Source organism: Pinus tabuliformis, chromosome J (genome assembly GCF_031772625.1).
Source record: "Pinus tabuliformis cultivar Carrire ecotype Pingquan chromosome J, CPIR1, whole genome shotgun sequence".
In the NCBI taxonomy this organism is placed as follows: domain Eukaryota; kingdom Viridiplantae; phylum Streptophyta; class Pinopsida; order Pinales; family Pinaceae; genus Pinus; species Pinus tabuliformis.
In genome coordinates this window covers 1,343,001,188-1,343,011,700 of record NC_142295.1, presented here as the reverse complement: position 1 = coordinate 1,343,011,700, position 10,513 = coordinate 1,343,001,188, and positions in this window count along the sequence as shown.

Genomic DNA, 10,513 nt, shown 5'->3' with positions numbered 1-10,513 from the left:
ATGGTTGAGGCATTTAATAAGATATTGGAGAACACACTGACAAAGGTTTGCAATGCGCAGAGGAATGATTGGGACGTGTGTGTACCAGCTGCATTATGGGCTTATATAACTTCTTGTAAGAAGCTTACTGGTCAGACACCATTTATGTTGGTATATGGCATAGAGGCTATGATGCTTATGGAGTATATCATGCCTAGTATACACATAACAACATTCACAGGGATGGCATACTACGAAGCTTTAGAAGAGAGGCTCGCGTAGCTGACAGAACTCAAGGGGGATATATCTTTGGTTGGATATCATTAGCAGGTTCAAAATGAGCGTGAAAAATCTTGGCACAATCGACACATCAAACTGCTCACCTTCAAGGTAAATGATTTAGTTTTGTTATATGACAATAAGTTTGATAAGTTTCCAGGAAAATTTTAGATGCACTCGCTGGGACCATACATTATCAAAGAAATTACCAATGGTGGAGCAGTTCAGCTTGTGAAATTGAATGGAGATCCATTTCTAGGAAAGGTAAATAGAAGCCAATTGAAGCCATACATTGTGGATCCAGCCTGATGACTACATGATGGTAACATAGGGTTAGAACTCTAGGCAACTCCAAGGAGGCGCAGGACTATAAACTACACTGCCCATGTTATAGAGCTGCGTGACAAGGGGTCTGTGCAAAATAGGAGGGTGTCATAGTACCAGAAGAAGCACAAAGGGAGCTATGCTATAGGAGGGGAGATTGCGCAGTGCAGCTAGAAAGTGACCATTACCATCACTGTTCATGATTTGACTGCCAAGAGATGGTTAAGAGGAGTGGGTGTCTGGCATTTAAGGAATTTAAGGCTAAATTTAAGAGTGAAATCTTTGGAAATCTACCGCAAATATAACATTTATGGATGGATTTTATGGGAATGGTTGAATTTGAATTTGATTTCTCTTATAAATTACGTGTGGCTATCCAACGAAAAACACTTTGCATTCTGAGAATTTTTGAGCTATGCTGTCAGTTGCGCATGAACCGTGAGTTCTTTGAGGATTTCTCGCAAGTCCCGTGTTTGATCAGTATCCCGAGTTAGACAGAAAGCTTATTCATGATATCATGTTGGGACCAGGTCTAGCAGAAATGATAGTACTCGGGGAGATATCACCTCTGAGGGAGATGCTCCAGAAGTGATGAGTATGGAGGTTCTAGTAGAAGTGCCCACAACAACAAGGTTGCCTAGGGTGAAGCCTACACCGATGAGAGAGGTCCCCAAGTCGAAGAAGGATAAAAAAAAGAAGCCGATGCCAGTGCGTCATTCTGCAGAAGCATGCAGCTACACAAACTCAAAGAAAAGAAAATCCGAGCACAAAGGAGACGGGGAAAGTGGTGGATATGGAAGCAGAGGAAGGCACAGAGGATATTGACACTGAGGGGGTGGACCCTATTTCTAAGCCACTGGAGTATATCCCTCCACGAAAAGGAAAGGTGAAGGTCCCAAAGGACCCAGATGCTGGACAGTTATCCCTCAACACACCCCTATTTTCGGAGAACATCACCTTTGAAGGTCCACACTTGGCGCGGGTCTCACACTTGAAGCTCGAAGAATGGAATTTGGTGGACCATGAGTGGTTCCTGCACCTTGCTACTGACACATTCATGCAGAGGGTTTTCTATAAGGAGTCTGGTGTCACTGCATTGGAGTTGGTGGAATGTATTCGCGGAGTCAACAATTCATGGTTGCTGAACGTTTTATGGGTGCCACACTATCATTGATCAAATATCAACTTGATTTTCATTAAGTAGCTACTGTGCCTGGTGCATGACAGGTGCTTGTGGTTAAATGAGCTAATCCCTATCAAAGATATGCTGATCCATACAATCAAATTATTACCCCATTCAGGTCTAAATCCGGCCAAGGCATTTGGTGGAAAGACGAGCGAGCGCGATCTCACTGAGAAGATGAAGGACAAGTTTAAACTTGTCAAAAAGCGACGCTTGTATTCAATTACGAGCATTACTGACCCCGCGATCAAGATTTCCACGCAGATTCTGGCTGGCAAAGTTATGCGAAAGTGCCGACACTAGAGGTTTCATTAGCATCTTAGTGCGCGAAGGGTGTATAGTTCAACTGGGTGCACTACCTGTGTAGCGAGTTCCTCGCGAACTATAGAGAGGCACAAAATGATAGTAAGACCTTTCACTATTCGTGGTTGTTGCTCTCAATTGTGCTGGTCACGTGGGATTTACCGAAGGATAGCTAGTTTCCTCTTGTGGAGAAGGATTTAATGGAAGTAATGAAGTTTGCATCTCTTTGGGCCACAAAAGATGTTGCACGGGTCACAGAGAGCAAAATATTTTGGGTACTGATGGAGGTGAGCATTCGCATGGCCATTAACCAAAAGCCATGTTTGTCACCAACCATGTTTGAGAAACTCTCGAGGTACACGGAGTTTAAAGCAAACTTCCACCATGTTTACATCGGGCACAAAAGGACCCCGAGTAGAAATGGTTCGACTTAACCTACTTGGCTACAGATGATGCTATTGCAGAGTTTATGAAGTGTTTGCCAACAGAGTGGCATTATGCATCTGATGTGGCCACTAGGACTAGTAAGCCCACGGAGAAACAAAAAAAGGAAGCAGCCAAGTAGAAGGTTCAACAGTTAGCTGAAAAGAGGAAGAAAGAGGCCAAGGAGAAGGCCCACGTAGAAGTGGAGAGCACCTCAAAGTAATAAGCAAACTAGGAAGAGCGCGGCTTCGAAAGAAGTTAGAAGTCTCCTTTGCCCCAAACGGAGGAAGAAGAGTGGTCAGAGAAGGGTGGCAAAGATTAGCAGGAGAGCACTCCCTTTCGAGTGAAGCGATAGATGGAGCAGGAAAAGGAAGGACAATGAAAGAAGTCGAAATCCACCAAGTTGTTGCTTGATCAAATTACCTTAATGGAGGGAAACTTGAATGATATTGGAGATGAGGTGCGGGAAAAAACAACAGAACTGCTGTAATAGTTTGAGAAGCAGTAAAAGTAGGCACTGAGAACCATCTAGGTGGGTCTGCGTGAGCTGCAGATCTAAACGACTAGGAAGTTGCAGGACAAAGCACCGCTGCATAAACCAGTTTGGCACCGGGGACCACTCAAGCAGCATAAATGGTTCACTCAATGGATCTCTGGGTAGTCGCATTGCCTGATGGAGCCTTGAGCATGGAGGTGACTACTGACAAGGCTATTGTCAGCTCCTTGAAGAATATTGGCCTCAACCTGGCCGTGCTCCCTAGTGAGTTCCTTCACACACTGCAAGTAGGTGTGATAGAAGAAGTTAAGGCCCGGGAGTAGTGTGCATTGAGCATGATCAACGAGTACAAAGTAAACAATGAATATATGTTCGTGGAAAAATCAGAAGTGCTAGAAGCATGGTATAAAGTTTAGGCACAAAAAAAATAAAATGCAGCCGTGGTGGTCGAGGCATGCAGAACATTCCCTGAAATGCATATCTTGGAGGAAGCATTGGTGGACATGAAGATCAAGAAGTTAGCTGCAGGTGTGCATGATGCGAAGATGGAAGTGGCCAACTTCAGTTTGAACTAAACCTGAAGATTACAGAGTTAGAGTTGAAGTCACAGGATTCAACTCTGCCAAAGGTCAGAGAACAACGCGAATCCGCTGTGAAGGATGGAGTTGCAGCACTGGATGCCACAGTGGTATATTGCACCGCACTTTTCGAGCAATCCATGGAGGTAGTCTTGGCACTATAGGAAGATCCTCACCTGCAGAGGTAAAACACAAAAGCTCGTGAATTGCAGCAATGGTATTGATCTGGTATTCACCCTATGAGTGCCACCAGTTAAATATTTATTAAACTAAGGTATTACAGACTCATGTGTTGGTGTGTGTTCTGTGTTATTGAAACAACGGATTAATCAGATTGCCAATACACAGACAATAAAATGGAGAGACAACAGAGAGATACAATAAGCAACACAAAGACACAAACAATTTTAATAAGGAGCTCACCCTATTCTCTAGGGCTACATCTCTAGTCCATCTTCAGTGGTGGCCTTGTTTTATTGTGTCTTTGAGCAGAGAAATTACAATACAGGGACTCAATATGAGTTCTCCTGAAGCAGATTTTTCTTGGCAGGGTGGTTCTTGGATTCCCCAAGCCACTTGGAGTACACAGACTCTTCTTCTTCCTACCAGCTTTGTGACCTCTTGGTCTACAGTGGAAAGAGCCAAATGTGATGCTTAGTCCAGACAGATTCCTCTATGGGAAGGCTTGAATCTTCAAGCTCTCTGGTGCTCGACACTGCCTATGGTGAGCTCGACCCTCTATCTCTTTTGCTTGGCTTTACTATTCTCTGTGCTCAGTCCTCCCCTCAGGGTTTACTGTTCACTGTCTCTCTTGGTCACTTGGACTCTTCTCAATTCTGACTCTAAATCAACTCTAACTGATTTGACTGTCTCTGTTCATGGCTTTAGCCATTCGATCCCTATGCTTGTTCGGTTCCTCTTTCACCTGTGTCAATTCACCTTCTGTAGTTGCGTTTGGAGTTCCCTGCGTTCGGTGTCATCATGAATGCTCAGTGAGTGGCCACCTGTCCTCCTCTAAATGGCACCAGCGTGCTTCGTTGGTTCATTTCTTCAGTGACACCGTGGATGTGTTCTTCCTCCACTGTGGCGGTCAAACGGATTCCAAATCCCTTTAGAACGTGGCTTAATTCCCTATCGATTCTGCTTCTTTCCATCGGGTGCAATCTCAGCCATTCGATCTAGGCCCTCCAAATCCGACGCCATACACACGTTTCGCGCGGTTGACTTGCTCGACCGATAGCGTGCGATCAACGGCAGTTTTCTCTCCCCTCCGCCTACCACGCGTCGATCGGTGTATGGATTTGCTCCGCTCCTATCCAAAACCTCTTATCATTTAAGGGAACCCTGATCAATATCACTGGCTTTCTAGCGCATGGGTCCCGCCTTCATACGTTAGCATTTTTCGCTTTTTCCGCGGTTTCATGGCTCCCGATGTGACCGAGTGCTTGGGCTCCCGCTTCAGGGCCCTGTTCACATAACGATGCATGATTAGTGCTAAGCGCTAATTGCGCATCAAAAACCTTGTCCTTTTCCCATTACGGGGCTCCCAAGGGCTATGTTGGCCTCCTGCGCAGTCTCCATGGGCCTCGGCTAGCGTGCTTTGACCGAGGTCCTCGTCGTTCCACGTCGGCTGCCATGGCCACTGGTTCAGGGTGTTTTTGATACTGTTTTGGATTTCTTTAGAGATTTGTTTGACTTGATTCAGTCATGGTTCTCGATGGTCTTTCTATGGATCCAATTCAGATCAGGTATGATGAAGCAAGAGCAATGGTGCACACCATCGCTATAACACAACGATTGGCCAAGCTACATGAGGAAAAATAGTTGCTCGAACAAGTGGAGGCAGAGCAAAGGAAAGAGGCGGTCCTCAAGGCTAGATTGGGTCCTTGGTTGGATGAGGCCTATGTCATCTCTGCCAACATTGAGGAGAAGTTGGCAAGCCTATAGAGAATGCAATAAAATATTAAGGAAGATAGTGCAGGACTAGCAATAGAGCAGCTGGTGGAGTAGATCAAACAGGAAGCCACGAGCGCGACTGAGGTAGAAGTGGAACCATTAGAGCTGGGAGGTCTCCACAGTAAGATCTCCGCTCCAGTAGAGTGACTTGAGGGCGAGTCACAATATTTGTGTTGGGGGCCTGTTGGGACAGGGTCCCCTAGGGTCAAATTTGGGGCAAAAGCCCAAGTTTTGGGGAAAAAAGCCCAAGTTTTATTGTAAAGAATGTAAAGTCTCCACAAGTTGTGGTTGCGGAGTGCGTAGATAGTAAAGTGGCATAAAGGGTTTTACCCTTGTTTTATGTAAGTTGTGTCGGCTTGTATAGAGCTACCCATGGTCTGCAGATCATGGGATTGTATAAAAAGGAAAGTCTTAGATAGTCTAAAAGAAGTAGATATAAATGAAGATGAATGTAATGGGTTCGTAAGAGAAAAAGCGAAGAAGTATTAGAGTAGAAGAGAGGCTCTGCAATTGTGTGTGCAGAGGCCTAGAGTAGATTTTGTAGCTAAGTGCGCGGACCGCTGTAGCTGAGTGCACAGGGAAGTATTGAGTCTGTAAGCAGAACTGAAGTATTAATAAAGAGATTATTCTAGAAATTCTTGTGTTTATCTATTTCCTTTTGTTATGAATGAATTCACTGTTATGCTATGATGAATGATGGGTTTATGAATTAATAATGTATTGATGCGCGATTTTACATGATTTATATTGTTATATGGATGCAAGTAATAGGAACTGTTTACGTGAAGAATATCTTGTTGCATGTTTAAGTTATAAAGCACTTAAGCTAACCTGGGTAAACACAGAATTAGGAATAATCACAGAGGCGCGTAAGTGGTTGATTCACCTGTTTAGGGTCCGCGAAATACAGTCGTAGACCTGACGAAGGTATAGAATCTGATTAAAGGAAGTTATATCGATAAGCCTTAAATTCTTATCGATCTGCGTGAAGGCAGGTTTAGGGCATAAAACAACATCACGCTCATCACTGGGTGTAGAAACTTGGTTCCAACATCCCCCCATACTGCTTCGGGTGAGACTTCAGTCTACTCTCCGTAGGTTGATGCCGAAAGGGCCAATAATGTAGGGATTGTTTTTGCCAACTTAACTATGAACCTGGGTCAAGACCCACTAGGCCAACACTTCCAATGCTTGTATTTGTACTAGAAGGAAATCTACGTCGTGCTAGATTTGTTTTAACTTGCAATGATTTTGTTTGTGCAAGAAACAAATCTAGCATGTGCTACACTTATTTTACCTTACAATTCTTATGTTTGTGCTAGAAGAAAATCTAACATGTGATATATTTGTTTTACTTTACAATGCTTGCATATGTGGTAGAAACAAATATAATGTGCGCTATATTTTTTTACCTTATGATTCTTCTGTTTGTGCTATAGAGAAATCTAGCATGCACCAGATTTGTTTTACCTTGCATTGCTTGTGTTTATGCTAGAAACAAATCTAGCATGTGCTATATTTGTTTTACCTTGCAATGCCTATGTTTATGATAGAATGAAATATAGCATATGTTCTATTTGTTTTACTTTTCAATGCTGGTGTTTGTGCTAGAAACAAACCTAGCATGTTCTGTATTTGTTTCTAGCCCTACAATGCTTTTCTTTTAGCTAGAAACAAATCTAGCATATGCTAGATTTGTTTTACACTACAATGCTCTTGTATTTTTCCTTACAGTAGATTTATTTTACCATAAAATTCTTGTGTTTGTATTAGAAACAAATTCGACATGCGCTACATTTGTTCAACCTTGCAATGCTTGTGTTCATGCTAGAAACAAATCTAGCACATGATAGGTTTGTTATAACCCGTAATGCTTGTTATTGTGCTATAAACAAATATAACACACATCATATTTATTTTACGTTGCAATGTTTTTTTTGTGCTAAAAATAAATCTAGCACACACTAGATCTATTTTCCTTTCAATGCTTGTGTTTGTATTAGAAACAAATATAGCACATGGTAGATTTGTTTTACCCTATAATATTCATGCTTCTGCTAGAAGGAAATTTAGGGCGCCCTAGATTTTTTTGTTCTTGCAATGTCTGTGTTTATTCTAGAAGGAAATCTAGTGCATGTTAGATTTGTTTTACCCTGCAATGCTTTTGTTTGTGCTAGAAACCAATCTAGTTCACACTATATTTGTTTTCCCCTACAATTGTTGTATTTGTGCTTTTTTTTACCCTTTAATGCTCTTGTACTTTTTTACACTAGATTTTTTTTATCCTACAATGCTTTTGTTTGTGCTAGAAACAAATCTAATAGGAACTAGATTTGTTTTACCTTGCAATGCTTATTTTTGTGCTAGAAACAAATCTAGCATGCACTAGATTTTTTTTATCCTACAATGCCTTTGTTTGCACTAAAAACAATTCTAGTGTGCACTAGTTTTGATTTAATATGTAATGTTTGTGATTATGCTATAAATAAATATATTATGCAATAGATTTGTTTTACCTTATAATGATTGTTTTTGTGCTAAAAAAATGTAACGCACAATATATTTTCTTTTACCTTGAAATGATTATGTTTGTGCTAGAAACAAATCTAATGTGTGATATATTTATTTTACCCTACATTGAATTTGTTTTTGCTAGAAAAAATATAGCACGTGCTAGATTTATTTCTAGACTGAAATGTTTTTATTTGTGGTAGAAATAAAATTAGCGAGCACTAGATTTGTTTCTGCCCATGCAATGCTTTTTTTTTTGTGTTAGAAACAAATCTAACACATGCTAGATTTGTTCCCCCTACAATGATTTTGTTTATGTTGATGTTTTTATTTGAAATGCTCTTGTGTTTTTATTTATACTATATTTGTTTTACCCTACAATGCTTGTTTTTGTGCTAGAAAAAATGCAGTGGGTGTTAAATTTGTTTGGCACTACATTGTTTGTGTTTTTTGCTAGAAACAAATATAGCACATGCTAGATTTGTTTTACCTTGCAATACTTTTGTTTGTGCTAGAAAAAATTCTAGTGTACACAAAGTTTTTTTTAACTTGGAATGCTTGTGATTGTGTTAAGAACAAATCTAGCACGCACTATACTTTTTTTTTATTTATTTCCAATGTTTTTTTTGAGCTAAAAGAAAAATCTAAAACAAATCTAGACATTACATTTGTTTTATCTTGCAATGCTTGGGTTTGTGCTGGAAACAAATCCAGTGCATGCTAAATTTATTTTACCCTGTAATGCTTGTGTTTTTACTGGGAGGAAATCTACGATGTGTTAGATTTGTTTCACCTTACAATACATGTGTATTTTCTAGAAACAAATATAGTGCACACTAGATTTGTTTTACTTAGTAATGCTTTTGTTTTTGCTAGAACCAAATATGGAATGCTCTAGATTTGTTTTATCTTCCAATGCTCATGTTGTACTTTTGTTTTACTTCACAATTCTTTTGTGTGTTTCCTTACACTAGATTTGTTTTACCTTCCAATGATACTGTCTCTACTACTGTTCACTTGTGTGATTCTAATACTAATAACTACATTTTGAACCATATTAATAAATATCATTAATACAATAGTATTATATCCTTGTGATTATCAAGATACCTTAGGACATTAATCATAATATTTATTATTTAAAATTTTTATTTATTATTTTAATTATAATTAATTATTTTATAACAATAACAATAATAATAATAATTATAATATTTAATAGTTTAAAATTCTATTTTTTATTATTATAAATATTATTATGATTAAAATAATTTTTTTTCTAAGTAATAATAATCTATTTATAAGGGCAATATTAAAAATACAGCGAGGCACCGACCTCTGTGGTGCTAAACAGAGTTATGTCAAAATTAATGAAAAGACTATACTTGACTACCCATTGAGGGGAAACTAGTCGGAGAGAACCCAATGTAAAAGGCCCATGCATGGGTCTCAAAACAAAACTTAAAAAGGCCCACACAGGGGTCCTGAACCAAAACCAATCAAAACTAGCCAAATGGTTTGGAAAAAAAGACAGTAGAGAAAATCCCATGAAAACCAACCCGTGAAACATCCAAAGAGCAACGGATGACATCTGGCGAATGGATCAGCTGTCAGAAGGAACCCCCTGAGTCTTATCTAGTGGAGGCTCTTCCACAATATGACACATGTACTCATACCAATCATCATCCTCTGCTGATGTGCTGCATGGGAGGCCATTGATTGCTTGCGGGCTTGCTGAGCTGCTTGTGCTTGCATGCTTTCCTGATGTGTCGCCTGCCCTGTCTTCCATTGCATTCTTACCTCCAGCCAGCTCCTCACCATGAAGAATTCTGTCACCACTAGCCTTACTTATTTTCTCTACCTTTTGCTGCTGGCTATTATTTCATTTCTCTGGTTCATAGTCCTCCTTGTTCTGCTTGTCTGCCTTTTGCTACTCTCTGTTGTTCTTCTCCTCCGGAACAAGAACGCGGAGCTGAGTGCTCTGCTCATTCTTTGAGCTAATTTCCTCACTGAATGTAACAATGATGGTGGCTAAGATTTTGGGGTGATTCAGCGTACTGTGGAACCGAAATTGGGTCATGTGGTGAGAGGGATGAAGGGGGGAAGGGAGATTGGTAGTTTGGGTTGCTGCATTCATTCTTCTGACTCCATGGGCCTATTCTTGGCCTCTACCACTGCGTGTATAAGGGTAACTACCAGAGAAATGATCTCTGGAGAGAGTAGTAGATGGGGAAGAGGAGGGAGTAGCGGAATCATGATTGGGCATCAAAGGGAGGCAAGTGCTTCTGCTACGACTACAACCTCTACGGCTACGCATGCGATGGCGAGTACGCGCCATGGTTGAATGTCTTCTGTTGAGCTAGGCCAAAATTGCTATGTTGTAAACAGTGAGAGCAATTGGGGAGGCAGAGGTAGAGCTGGAGATGGTGGAGCTATTCAGAAGAGAAACAGAGGAATTCTGGGCAGAATTCAGCACACAGA